Source organism: Akebia trifoliata, chromosome 11 (genome assembly GCF_017979445.1).
Source record: "Akebia trifoliata isolate Shusen 1 chromosome 11, ASM1797944v1, whole genome shotgun sequence".
Taxonomy (NCBI): Eukaryota; Viridiplantae; Streptophyta; class Magnoliopsida; order Ranunculales; family Lardizabalaceae; genus Akebia; species Akebia trifoliata.
Window position 1 is genome coordinate 29,937,994 of NC_141385.1, and position 15,408 is coordinate 29,953,401.

Consider the following 15,408-nt stretch of genomic DNA (forward strand, 5'->3'; position numbering starts at 1 on the left):
AGTTGTGTCATCTATTCTTCATTCAAACCCTGAGATTGCATGATGCCGACATATACTTTTAAGTGAGTCCTAGGGCATCCAATCCCATCAAACTTCTCTATGTTTGGCATTGTGAACTTCTCTAGTAGATGGACCATAGGAAATAACGTCATTACCCCTAATCCAAAAGTAAAATCATCGAGATATTTGATATTCTTCAAAATAGTTTCAACATGAGTTATTCGATGAGTTAAGACAGGGTCAACGTGTAATTGATCATCTTCTTGATTTTCAACGAGGTCAAGAACATCCTGATGTTCTATAGCTTTATCGTTTTTCTTTTTAGTCTTTAGGACTTGAATTTGTGTCTAGACAGAAGTGATAATTTGTGCTTGAAAAGATTCCAAAATCTGACGGACTGCTACTTCATCCATGGTACTTATTTTTTTGTGGCAAAAACTGACTACTTGGCAAAGGTACCCTGGAAAGATGACTTTTTTCATAGACCCAAAGTGGTACAAATGGAGGTTTCGAAGTTTGTGACCAATTATCACCTGAGTAGAAGTACACCAAGATTAACCATTGATTCTGAAGGTTTGATTCTTAACCACATGATTAAAATTTTGAGATTAGCCTAAGTCCGGTGGAAAACATTGAATCCATTTGGACTATAAGTCTATAGTGACCAAGAAGGTGAAAAAGGTTAGTCACAGGTCTACCCCTGATTAGGATAGAACCTTTGATCAAACAAATTAATTTGACCCTAAGATCGAATCTTTTTTTGTATAAAATAGTCTGAATCTTTGAAAGTAAAACCAATTAGTCCAACCGGTTTGATATTGATCAGTTTGATCCATTTGTCGATGGGGCCAATTGATTTACATTTCACATATTGGGTCGGACCGATATTCCGGGTCTAGTTTAAACGGCTTGGATCGGTCCGCCTACTTACCTGCTGGTTGGATTATCAGAGCAACCTGAGAACACCCATAGTCAGTTCGGGTCATGACCTATAGGTTTACTACATGCAATGCAATTTATCCGGCCACCCTTGCCCAAGTGCACCTATATACCTCTCAAGCGTATTCAATCAGACGGTACATGGTGACTTGGTTTGATATACCATATAGGTGATAATCTAAAACTCCAACTCAAATCTATGAAGTTAAAAGCAGTCAGTTTAATCCCTAGTTGACAGGTGGCGCACAATGCTGAGTAAGGACACTCTTAAGTCACCTTTCGTCTAAAATAGACGTAGTCTATCCCAATTGTATCGTAGTACATCGAGGCAAGATCTCGCTTAGGCATTGATTTTAACATAGAAGTACAATTGGTGAACTTAGATAAATTTTGATATACCGTATAGGTACAAGTCTAGGGTTGGCGATCGGGACATATGACTTTGCGGCTTACAATAGGACAAAAGGCTCAAGTCGTCCTAGCATGGGTACATCGATATACCTTTCAGTGTCACCTGATCGAACGATACTAATGTCCCAGTTTTATATACCATAAAGGTATGTGACTGGAGTTGTGATTTTCATACATGACGTCGCATCTCACTTGGAGAGCAGGCCATACACTAGTGCCACGTTGTCTATAAGGGACATGCAAGAGTACAAAGCGATAAACGTGCTAGTGGGGTATGCCCGGGGTCTTTTTCAAATAAATGGACCCATAGGCCAGAACATTTCATCACAACATTGAGACCACATGAATATTAACGACAACTAATATCAATCCAATCACATCATTAAGATCAAAATAAGCATATCAAGCATATATCTCAATCAAGATCATGGCAATGTTAGATAGGCAATCAACACAAGAACTAACAATTGGATTCGATCGTTGAAACAAGCATACAATTCTTAGTCCAAAAAAATATATTTATTTATATATATATATGGTCCAATCAAGGGTTATTTTGGGTGGCCCAACATAATTCAGGTTTTCCAAGGATGTTAAATTGAAGATAGAATGATGTTTGAGAATAAGGAGATTTTTTTTTTTTTTTTTACCGATGAACTGGTTTGGAAACCACAATAGCAGAAATTTTCTACAGCAACAAACATTGGCTGCACTACGATTTCAAGAGGAGCCATGGCAGCCAATTCAAACAAGAAGATCAGTAACAAAGACTTGTCTGATTCAAGAGATCTCTTTTTCAAAAAAAAACTTCAAAACACCGCAAAAAGGAAACTTTAAACTGATTTCTACAATTGTACATTGCACATGCTTTTACTCAAAGTGATTCTTAAAAATAAAGGATTCTTAATCCTCCTATGACATCTCGATGAAAAGGTGAAAAGAAAGAACGAGAACATCCTTTGAATCGACAATATCCGAGCAGGTGAGTTTAACCCGTTGGTTCAAATTGAAAACCCAAATCAGATCCCTTTTTTTTCAAAAAAACTTAGAGATTTCAACTTTTATTTTCGATCCACTTTTCAAAACAGATTTTTTTTTTATTGAGAACTAAACCTTCCATTTTGACTCAATGATTTCTACCGATCAAAGACCATCAAAACTCTGCGATTTTTTTTGGCCAACAACAAAACATCAATTCTCCATTAAATTGTTCAAAATCGATCGAATTTCAGAATCAATGGTTTGCGTCTTTAAATCAGAAGAAAACAAAAATCTTCTTGAACTATTAATGGTTTTATGCCGATTAGAGTGGATGGTTTAAACCGATCGGCTGGAAAGATTAAGTCGATCGGTTTTCTGTTTGAAAACGATGGAATTGGGAAAAAGATGAGTTGAAAATAGAAACAGATAATGGTTTTAAACAACAAATAATGTTTTTACTAAAACCACACCACCCATCACATTAAACACATCAAGGGTTTGACGAATGAAAACAGATTTCTACTAAGGGCACACTACCCCTTAACATTGATTTTAAACAATGAAGAGATGTTGTTTGCTAGCAGCACCCTAAAAACAAACTTTTATTCATCAATTTTTTTTTGTCTGCTATCAACGGACAGAACACATAATAATATATACATAAAAAAAATTTAACAAAAAACATTATCAAACGGCAGATCAAACACACTCCTAAAAAAAATTCTTTTTAAAAAAAAAAATACTGTCGAAAGACAGATCGCACACACATAATGAAAAAAAGTAGGTCCACACACGTAAAAAAACAAATTAAATAAAAAAAACTTCATGGTTCAACAATCATTATCCCATCCTCAATAAAATCATCCTCTCGAAATCTCGAATTATTTAGGGTCACCCTAAGTAATCCTCAATTAAGCCATATAAAGTAATATGCCAAATCAAGGTATTCAAAATCGAACTAAATGATGCTAATAGAGGATAATACAAACCCAAAAATATAAAATAAAAATGGGTCAACCACCATTATTTCATGCCATTACCCTCTTGAAATCCTACATTATTTAGGGTTATTCCGAATGACCCTAGATAATCCATAAAAAAGTGTCAAAACAAAATATTCAACATCCAAACCAGTAATCAATAATTGAGCCAAAAAGAATGATAAAAAAATGAAATAAACAAATGAACAAATAACTATAAAAAAAAAAAATTAGGTCCTACTGGCAATGCTTCCCATACTTAGGACTTTTCAAGTCTGATCCTCAATAATCCCCAGCGGAGTCACCACTGAAAGTGCCCTCGATCCGCTGGATATGCGGATCCGCTTTTGATTTTTGAGGTTTGGGAGTCGCCACCTAGCTATTATAGTCTAAGAATTGAATATCAACTCTAAATGGATGAAAGCAACTAATCTACGAATAAAAAGAAACTATGGTCTGGAGATCACGTTACAGGGTTGGAAGGTGTTAGGCACCAACCCCGCCCGACAAATGCCGGTCTCTACTATTTCCCCAAAAAAATAGATTACATTGCTAAAAGACCTAAAACAAATAAAAATATAAGTAAAATAAAAGTATACCTAGATGATTGCAACGAGTTGTTCCCTTATTACTAGCGGGAAGCGTCCTTGTACGAGTTTCCTTACTTTTCCTCCGTCATTGAATCTGTTTCAGATCTCCAAATTGAGGTGTCTTCTTTTTAGATCTGAGTATTTTTTATATTTTTTTAAGGATTTCTAGATATTTTTGAAGGATTTCTAGGTGTTTTTTAAGTAAAAGTTGGGGTTTGGATGATAGGTAGGGAGTTAGGACTTCAAAATCAGGGTTTGGGCAAGACTAGAGAGACTTTTTGACCTACTTTTCCTAGGATTTTCTTTAACCTGCGAAATTAGGTTGTGGAGGCTCTATATTTATAGATTTTTTTAGAAGAATTAGGATTTGACTAGGTCTCCTTTTAGATAAGGTGAATTAGGATTTTGACTTAAGTCTTATTTAATTGACTAAGTTCCTTTAGATTAGGATTTTAATTAGGGTTTTGACTTAAGTCTTATTTGATTGACTAGATTTCTTTAGATTAGGATTTTAATTCTTACGCATAATGAAATAATATATTTTTAATTTTTGGAGAATCCCTCTTAATTATATCTTAATTCTTTAGGCTCCCAAATGGAAGGGTCTTTTAATAAATATCAAGAGGCTCCACTTAAATAAGTGGGCAACCATCAACAATTTTGCTTGAGGGCTTGATTGATTAATTTTCTTAATTCAGATTTTTAAATTAATTTTATTAAGATTTCACTTTACGTTAATTAATATTTTATTTATTAATTTCAAAATTTTAAATTTTTTTTAATTGAAACATTATCGTTTTACCCCTGAAGAGAATTTTTGTTTCTCAAGTCATTTTTCGATGTTCCGGGATGTTTTGAAATCTCTTTTTCGTACGAAATTCAATGGGATTATGGGTTTGCACCATTCATGAATTTTTTGGCATGAAATGATTGTGAATCCTATGAGGGGCATTTTCGTAATTTTGTCAAATTTGGTGAAAGTTGGCCAAATAATTTATTTGATTTCACTTTGTTATTTTATGTGTTCGAAAGGGTTTTCCTAAGCATAAAGGGGGCTCTAAGGATGTTTTGATGTTAGGGGTATTTTTGTAATTTGATTATTTTTTAATGATTTTCATCATAAAACTTCTTTTTGTTTGTAAAATAATGATTTCTATGTTTTTGGGGTTATATTTTCCTAGAGTAGCGTGATTTCTACAGTTTTGTTAGTTTGAGATATCTCATCCGAATTTTTGAAACATATCTAGTAACAAATAAAGCATTGGAATAATCATCCATCATTGAGAATCTTCATGATCAGGTTGACGAGTTGGTTAATCAGCTGAGTGCAAAAATAAGGTGTCTACAAGACTAGAAAAAAGTTAAGTTTGAGGGTGTGATGAGTATCTCGAAATACTGAATTATACGTACGTATCCCGGATATTTATCTTGATTTTTGTCCATATTTCTCTATATTAAGGTAATAATCATGATAAGCCTCGAAACATCATGTTGCATGTTAATTAAGCTTAATTATATATAAATAAGTTCATTTACTAGATAAATCTAATTACGTATGTTTCTTATACAGAAAATCAACATTTTAGAATCAAAATCTCAAGGCAAAAGCATTTGGGCCCACTTTAGAATGTTCTAATTCTTAACTCATGTTCTCCTCTTTTGTCTTTTTGTACAAAGAAAAGTGAATGCTACTTTTAGACTCTTCTACACATATTTTTCTCCATAAATAAAGCTTCAATCTCTAGAGAAACTCTTCCTCTTGATTCTCTCATCCAAGACTCCTTTAATGTAAGGCTCTTAGCCTTTTCTCTTATATTTTTGTATTTTAATCTTCCAGTATTTTTTTTTTTGGTTAAATAGTCTTGTAAGAAGTAGAAGAAGAAGAATTTGTAAGTTTCTCCATGAAATAAAGAAAAGTTCTTTCATCTCTTATCTTCCTTCTCTTGCAATGATATTAGCCTAAGCTCCCCTCCATTGAAGAGTGTAAAAGTCTAAAGAAAATTCTTGTGTTGTTTCTAATTTCATTCATGTCTTTTATCTAAAATGTTCAGGAGTTCTCTTTAAGATTTCTTACATTTTTTATTCTTAATATAGATACTTTATGCTTAGATTAAATCAAGATAAAGTATGTTAAAAGTAGATAATTGGTAGTAGGAAGTTCAAAGAATTTTACTTTGTTTATGTTCCCTCATTTGATTTCATTTGCTAAACTTTCTTTTCTAAGGAGCTAATACCATGCTCTTACGATTGAGTTATAAAAAGGCTAGGGACTAGGAATTGCTCATCAACATGTTCTAAGTAGATCCACCTCCAATGGTGCTTTCATTTCATAAGTTTACTTGGATTTAACTTCATTTACTTTGGTTCATTTTCTAGTAACTTTAAATATTCTTGATAAGTTCAAAAATACAAGGAAAAATAGTTTTAATTTATTTTGGCTAATTCAAATTTTATCATCTTACCTTAACTCTACTCTCCCTTTCTCTTGGGTTCGATCCCCTTCTTATCCCCACAAGTAAGATAAAAGTAAAATTAATATTAACTTTGGTGGGAAGAACAACGATAGTACCACTAGGGACCCACATTTTGTTTGAGGCAGGACCACTTGGAAACTTATTCTTCTCTTTGAAAAAAATAATTTCATTTATTAAATTGTCGAAAAATCCCTTTTAGGTCAATGAGAAATCGACTCGAAACAACACCTACTAGCAATGGTTTGTTAGTATGTGATTTATAGAACTATTGGTTGCCATTCATTCAATTTTCACTTCTCTCATGTTTTACTTTCATTCTGGATTTCTTGTTTGCATTCCTAGAGAGTACAAAGTTAGCGTTCAGCTCATTAGACGTGTAAATTGAAATATTACCTCTTCATGTGTGATCGTTGTATCCTGGGAGACAATTGTTCATAGATCCCTAAGCACCAAATTGCAAGAATAAAATTGTCTTAAGAACATTGTGTTCAACACAAGCCTCGATTAATCTCTAATTTGTTTAGTTTGGATTTCTAACCAGATCTAATTTTACTTATTTTGATTCATTTCTTTTTTATTATTTTGTAAAAATAGATTCTCGGGTATCTACCCAATGACAATCTTAAGACAATTTTGTTTCTAATTATTTATGATTATGTTTTCACAGACTAAAATGAATCACCAAGAAAAATCAGAGAAATTAAACGGCTCAGATTTCAAGCTTTGGCAACAAAAAAATGTTATTCAACTTGTCAACATTAAATTTATCCAAATTCTTTCAAGAAGATGACCATGTTATTAAAGAGAACAAATCAGATAGTACAACTATTGTTATTGTTCAAGAATGGAAATATTTTGATTTCCTATATAGGAATTATATCCTCAACGGATTGGATAACAACCTATATAATGTATACAGTCCAATCACCACTGTAAAAGAACTGTGAGAATCCTTAGATAAAAATTATAAAACAGAAGATGCTAGACCAAAACAAATTGTAGTTGGTAGGTTCTTAGATTTTAAAATGTTAGATTCCAAAATTGTGATAAATCAAGTCTAAGAACTTCGTATTATCCTGCATGAAATTCAAGTAGAATGCATGTCTATTAGTGTATCATTTCAAGTAACATCAGAAATTGAAAAATTATTACCATCTTGGAAAGATTTCAAAAATTATTTGAAATACAAACATATAGAAATGAAACTCGAAGACTTAATAATGCGGTTGAGGATTGACGAAGACAACATAATTAATGAGAAAAGGGCTAATAATAACTACTTCAAGTCCAAAGCAAATATGATGGAAGATAAAAAGCCCAAAGCAAATTTTAAAAAGAGGATATTCTCCACTCAGGGTCCTAAAGGTAAGAACTTTAAAATATTCAAGGAAAACTATTTTGTTTGCAACAAACCTAGACATCGAGCCAAAGACTATTGCAAATGCAAGGACCAGAATTCATTGAAGAACAAATTTGTTCAAGCCTAGTTGACTGAAATAAAGAATCTTGTTGCAATTGTTTCTAACATCAACCTCTTTACAATTGTCTCTAAATTAAATTTAGTCGGAAATACTAAATAATGGTAGGTAGACATAAGGACTACTTGACATATATGTTCTAACAAGAATTTATTTTCAGAATATATTAAAATGAAAAAAAGAAAAAAATATGAACAACTCTTTATAGGCAACTCTTCAACTTCAAGAATTGAAAGTCAAGGGAAGGTAGTGTTGAAATTTACTTTAGGGAAGAGTCTTACTTTAACTGATGTGCTGCACGTACCTAACATCCGAAAAAATCTTGTATCTGAATCTTTACTTAGTAATAAAGGTTTTAGATTGATATTTTTAGTTACTAGGAATGGGATGTATGTGGGCAAAGGGTATTTGATCAATAGTCTATTTAAGATGAATGTAATGATGATTGTACCCAAAGTTTTTAATATGAATAAAGTGAATTCTTCAGTTTATATGATTGAGTCTTTCAATGTGTGGCATGATAGACTAGGTCATGTGAATTTTAATACCTTACGAAGGTTAATAAATTTAGATTTATTACCTAGATTTTATATCGACCAAAATCATAAATGTGAAACATGTGTGGGGGTCAAATTGACCAAAATACCCTTTCATGCTAATATCATTATTGAGTCAAAAAATGCTTCATCTTTTTAGAATATTTTTCCTTGGAAAATGTACAATAAATAAATTTTCATAAAAGAACTTATGATACTGCGATTACTAGTTCACAAGGCAATATATACCAAAAATATATAGAAAATGAGGATGAACTTAGACGTAGTAAGAGAGCTAAAGTGACTAACTCATTTGGTCTTAATTTCTTAACTTTTTTGTTAGAAAATGAATCTCAAACATTTAAGAAAGCTGTGTCTACACCTGAAGCACCTTATTGGAAAAAGGTTGTGAATAGCGAAATTGATTCAATTTTGCAAAATCACACTTGAAAATTGGTGGACCTTCCAATAAGTTTGAAATGAAATACTTTTGTGTTACTGATGTTATACTAAGAATAAAAATTAGTAGAATATCAAAAAGACTTATATTATCTCAATCACATTATATTGACAAAATGTTTAAGAAATTTAATTAATTTAATTATAATCTTGTTAAAACACCAATAGAAGTTAATTTTCATTTGAAAAAAAATACTGGTAAGAGTCTCAATTAGAGTACTCTTGTATAATTAGCAGTTTAATATATCTCATGAACTGTACAAGGCCCAACATTATTTATTCAGTTAGCAAACTAAGTAGACATACAAGTAATCAAGGATCAAATCATTAGAAGGCATTAGTCAAGATTTTAAAATACTTAAAATTTACCCTAGACTATGGATTGCAGTATACTATGTATCCAAAGGTACTTGAAGGATATTATGATGCCAATTGGATATCATATTTTAAAGAATCAAAATCCATATTCACAATTTGAGGTGTAGCTATTTCTTGGAAATATTCTAAACAGACGTGTATAATCTGATCCACCATGGAATTGGAATTTATATCTTTAGATAAAGTAGGAAAAAAAGTTGAGTGACTTCGACATTTTTAGAGGATATACTATTATGGCCAAAACCCATGCCTACCATTTGTGTACATTATGATAATCAAGTAGTGATAGTAAGAACACAAAATAATATGTATAATGGTAAGTCTCGGCATATTTTTTGTCGACACAATATTGTTAAGTAGTTATTTTCAAATAAAGTTATTTTCATTACTTATATAAAGTCTAAGGACAACCTCGTGGGTCTACTTACCAAAGATTTAACAAGAGAGCAAATATACTGCACATCAAAGGGAACGGGATTAAAGTCTACACAAAAAGGTCATCTTAATGGCAACCCAACCTAATTGATTAAAGATCCCAAGATCTAGGTTCAACAAGATAACTAGTTGTGTGTGACTCACTAGTAGCACTGAGGAGATAAACCCTCTTACCCACTCCTGTGACATAACGATGCTGCTTGTAACAGTTTTTAGGGCAAACTTTATTTTTAATGATGCCTATAACTTGGTTCAATGGGACAACTAGTTATGTGTAATTCACTAGTAGAATTGAGGAGATAAACCCTTCTTCCTATTCTTATGATATAACGGTGCTATGTGTAATAATTTTTAGAATAGGCTTTGCTTTTAATGATGCTTAAAACTTGATTCATAAGTAGAGTACAACAGGGTACTCTTAATAATAATCACCTATGTAAGTGTGAAGTTGGGTCGTTTCTATGAGAATTTATAAAGGTTAAAATTCTTTATAAGACTCATGAATTTAGGATTGTTCAGGGTCAAAATGAAGATAACTGTGAGAATCGACTATGTCAAGAAATGAACTATGTGAATTCTATTATCTTGATTTACACTTAAAGTTGAATAATTCAAGACATCGTATTCACTATTTAACAAGTAAATCTTATAGTTTTTATTAGGGAATGTTCAAAGCCATAAGCTACCTATCCCAATGTAGTATCTATTTTATTTATACTCTTTTTGTTTTATTTTATTTCATCGTCATTTAGTTGTAGTCATTTTCATTCATGTGGGGGATTGTAGGAAAAATTTACAGAAATTTGTAGATTTTTAAAACCAAATAGGACACTTTGAGTTATGATTTAAGTGGGACCCACACTTTGTTTGAGGCGGGATCACTTGAAAAATTATTCTTCTCTTTGAAGAAAATAATTTCATTTATTAACTTGTCAAAAATCCCTTTTAAGTGAATGAGAAATCGACTCCAAACAATCCCTATTAGCCATGGTTTGTTAGTATGTAGTTTGTGGAACTATTGAATTTGTTAGTGAAACTCATTAATCCCACATCAGATAGGAATAAGAAATTTGTTTAGTTCTTATATAGAACTTATTATATCACTTAAGTGAATATGATAAAGATTTGGGTAAGCCCACGCACACATAAGGGACCCATGGGCTCAAGAAATATTTAAACCATTGGTCCAAAAATTCCTTAATGTGTGTGCGTGCACACTATGCACACGCAAGAGGGATGCAAATTTCGACAATTTGACTTCATGTGGGCATGCGCATCAGGTCCTTTTGTTGATTTAAGTGTTGGACTTGGACTTGACCTTAATCTGAATCTTATTTTTGGGTTTTCTCTTGAAGGGGAGCACCCCTTAATTATTATCTCGCCTCTCTTGAGTTATGGGATTATCTCTTAAGAGATTCCTTACCTTTTCCAAGAGACATTATGTCTCTTAGAAACCTTGTCTTTTTCAAAAGACACCATATCTTTTTTTTTTCTATAAATAAGTAATTTCGACCTTGATTGTTATTCATTCGATTTTCTCTTCTCTTATTTTACTTGTATTATAGATTTCTCGTCTACATTTTTAGATTATACAAACTTAGAGTTCGGTTCGCTAAACGTGTAGATTGAAATGTTACTTCTGCACGTGTGATCGTTATATCCTAGGAGACAATTGTTCATAGATCTATGGGCACCAAATTACGAGAACAAAATTATCTTAAGGACATTGTGTTTAACACAAGCCTCGATCAATCTCTAATTAGTTCGATTTGAATTTCTAACTAGTTCTTATTGTATTTATTTTGAATTGTTTCTTGTTGATTATTTTGTGAACAGGTTCTTGGGTTCTACCTAATAACATGGAATACGATTGAGATATATATATATATATATATATATATATATATATATATATATATATAAAAAACAAATCAAGAAACTCTCTATTCTCCACCTCGAATCCTTTTCAAGTCTGCAAGGTTCTTTAGGTCTCTATCGAAGATAACCTAGGGTTTAAGCCGAGAAAGTTTTGTTTTTCTCTAGTAGCGCCGATGTCAATAGGTATTTGGACTAACTCTATTATCTCATTTTTAATCTATTTTATTATTTTTTATTTTTTACCTCTTAACCTCAAAAAATTCTAATAACAATAGTAGGACCCACTTGTGTATATGTGAATAAACCTACCATCAAGCTTTAGTTTTGTAATACCCATTTATTTTCTTTACTCTTCATTATTTCTAACTTTACTATATTTCTTCTTTTACCTGTTTTAACCTAATTTATTGTTTTTAATCTTTTACCTCTTTAACATCCAATCAAACTATAATTTTTGTGGAACCCACTTTATTTCCTTTATACTTCAACCTATATAACTTTCTTATATTTTCACTTTTAACTCATTTCATTAGTTTTTACGCTTTTACCACTTTAATATGAGAAAGTATGTTCATGTCGTAGGCACAAACAAAATCTAGTATATATAATAAGACACAACTGAGTTGCTACAGTTTGTGTTTTCTAAGTTGAGGATGAATGTCACCTCAGCTACATTTTTGTGGTTGGACAAATGTCACATCGAACCTGCACCACATTTTTTTTTCTTTCCTCTTTACTTGCTCTAACTTTATTATATCACCTCTTTTACCCATTTTATTATTATTTTTCCCTCTTAACCTCAAGAAATTTTAATAAAAAGGGTATGGCCCACTTTTGTGGGACCCATTTTATTTTATTTCCTCTTCACTATATTTTTTATTCTACCCATTTTAACCTATTTTATTATTTATCATCTTTTACCATTTTAACCTCAAAATTCTTTAATAATACATTTCCCAACTTTTTTTTTCACTTTTATCTCTTTAACTCTTAATAAAAATTATTTTTGAAGGACCTACTCTATTTTCTTTACACTTTATCCCCTATAACTTTCCTATATTTTCTTTTTTACCCCATTTAACCTACTTTATTATTTTTTATATTTTACCCCTTTAACCTTAAGAATTTTCTATGATACCCCTCTAACTTCTTTTTTTTTTTTTTGCTTTTACCCCCCTTAATTCGAGAGAAGATGTCCCTGCCGTAGGCATGGGTGAACTCTAGTAACTTTCTAAGACAAAACAAAAAAATGCATTTCATGTATAGACAACTCTACAAGATGTTTATAAGGATTAAATAACCTTTGAATTATTTGTGCTAAAAAAATCATAATTTCTCATAATTATGCAGAAAAAAGTGTTGCAAATCATTTGCAAAAGTTATGCTTTCCAATGCTATAGTAACAAGCATATAAATTTACTAAAATACCTTTCATCAAAGTTAAGTTAACTTGCATTTTATCAAAGAAATTATTCAAATTACGAGATTGTCCTCATTACTTACTATATGAACATGAATATGAATTTATAAAAATATCCCTCATAAAAAATACTTGAACTTTCATATTGAACTTAAAAAAATACCCCCAGTTCAAAATTATCCTTGTCAAAGTAATTATTCAAATTACAAAGGAAAAAAGAAAACCTCTTAGTACCTAAGGATTTTGAGTATCATGAATTCAAATTTTCACATGTTTTTACTAAAATTAAGTATTTCGTGAAGTTTTGATTTAGAATTGGGGTTGGGTCTCAACCAAAGGGCATTTTGATCATTTTCAGAAACTATGAGAGTTTTTAGAAAACATTTGGCACAATCCTAAATTGATCATTTTTATACATGGGGATGGTTTATCTTATGTGTAACATGATTTATTAAGGGTTTATTGGGTAAGATGTAATGTTATCATTTATTTAATTTTTTTTAAATAACTTTTCAAGGGATGTGAAATTTGGAGAAAGTGTTTTGAAATATTTAAGAATAAAAAAGTGGGGAAAATGTACCAAAGGTATTTTGGTCATTTTTGAAAAGTGGGTGTTTTCTAGTAAAATTTCATTTGAGTCTAAAGGAGTATTTCTCAATGGTTACTTAGATGTAAAAAATAATCTTAGAACTCTAGAAAACAATTAAACAATGGTTGGGATCCTTTGACTCCTAACAATAAGTCATGAAAAAACACATGATCCCAATCATTTAAACACAAAATCCAATGGTTGAGATCCTTTGACTCCTAACAATAAGTCATGAAAAAACACATGATCCTAATCATTTAAACACAAAATCCAATGGTTGAGATTTATGAGTAACTTGATAATATAAATCTCAAAGATATTTATCCTCAACCATTGGATTTTGCATTTAAAGCATCAGAATCATGTGTTTTTTTCATAAGTCATCAAGCAAGTTCAGAAAGGGAGTGTCTATAGGATTATTTTTATAATTTCAAATGCATGTTATTATATGAAGTATTATTTTTGTAATTTGAATAATTTACTTTATATAGTGTATTTTTGTAATTTTGATATACAAGTTACTAAATTTGTATGAGCATATTCTCATAAATTTGTATACTTTTTATTATTATGATTTAGTAATGAGGGATATTATTATAATTTTGAAAGATTTTGGAAGAGATTTCTTATTTACTACCAAGGACTTGGAAAATATTTGTGTTGCAAAGCATTTGTAGTGTAAATCAATCGAAATATATAATGTTTTGTGAGAATGTTGAGATTGAAGTTAATGTTGTCAAACCATTTATCGAAAGGTAGCACAACTAGAAAGATGATGATATATATATATATATATATATATATAGGGAAATAGATATATGGAGGCGAGTCCCATTCCTGAAAATGGTGATTGTGAGTCCATTAGAAAATGGGCCTTGGGTTCAGTCATTTTTAGACCTGACTGGATGTATAGTTTGGTCCAAGTTATATAGCCCATCTAATTAATTAGAATTGGGTTTGGACTCATTCAAACCTGACCCGACCGGATCCAACCCGACCATTGGCAGCAATAATTGCTGTACTTAGGAGAATAAAGTGGGTTTGTGTTATATTGTTTGATTGCCAGGTGGTTTAAATCCTAACCACATATTTAAGTGGTCCCCTCATTTTTTTTTTTTTTTTTTCTAATTAAAGGTAACAAGGAAAGGATAAGAACGAAGCAAATCTGATGATAATCCACGTGTCATCACCCCCTCTTAAGAAGGTACAAAGAGACAGCTTCTCCTACTTTTCAGGAACTCAGCACTCACTCAAAAGATTTAAAAGCTTCCTCTCTGCCATTTACTTAAATAAATTATGTAAGGTACTGCTAAGCTGGATAGACTTTCCAGATTATTGTACACGTGGCGTACATACAGAAGGTTTATCATCAGATGAGAACAAATAATTATCTTCATTGTCTTCTCTTGGAGAATCAATCCTAAGTGAGTATTAAATCTTGCGACTGTCAGTGAATTTGATCATCTAATTTTGTATCCTTTTGATTGATCTCATAACCTAAGGTTTGGGTTTTGACAAAGGCCCAATAAAATAAGGATTTAATTAACCAATTGGATTGATTTTGGATCAGCTGTTTCCCAATTGAATAGGCATTTGATTTGGTAATATGTGAGAAAATATATAAATTATACTTATACATTTAGATTAAAAATAAGAGCCCAACTTGATAAGGATTTGATCTAAGATTAACCCAAAATCCAATCCAAGTCAAACTTTAAGGTGGGGTAATGGTAACACAGTCTGGATTTGAGAATCATTCAGTGAGGTTTGGATTGGTTAATAAGGATAAAATTGGAGATTTAAATATTATTCTTGAGAATTTTATTCTTGAGATTTAAATATTGAAGAACATAAAATTAT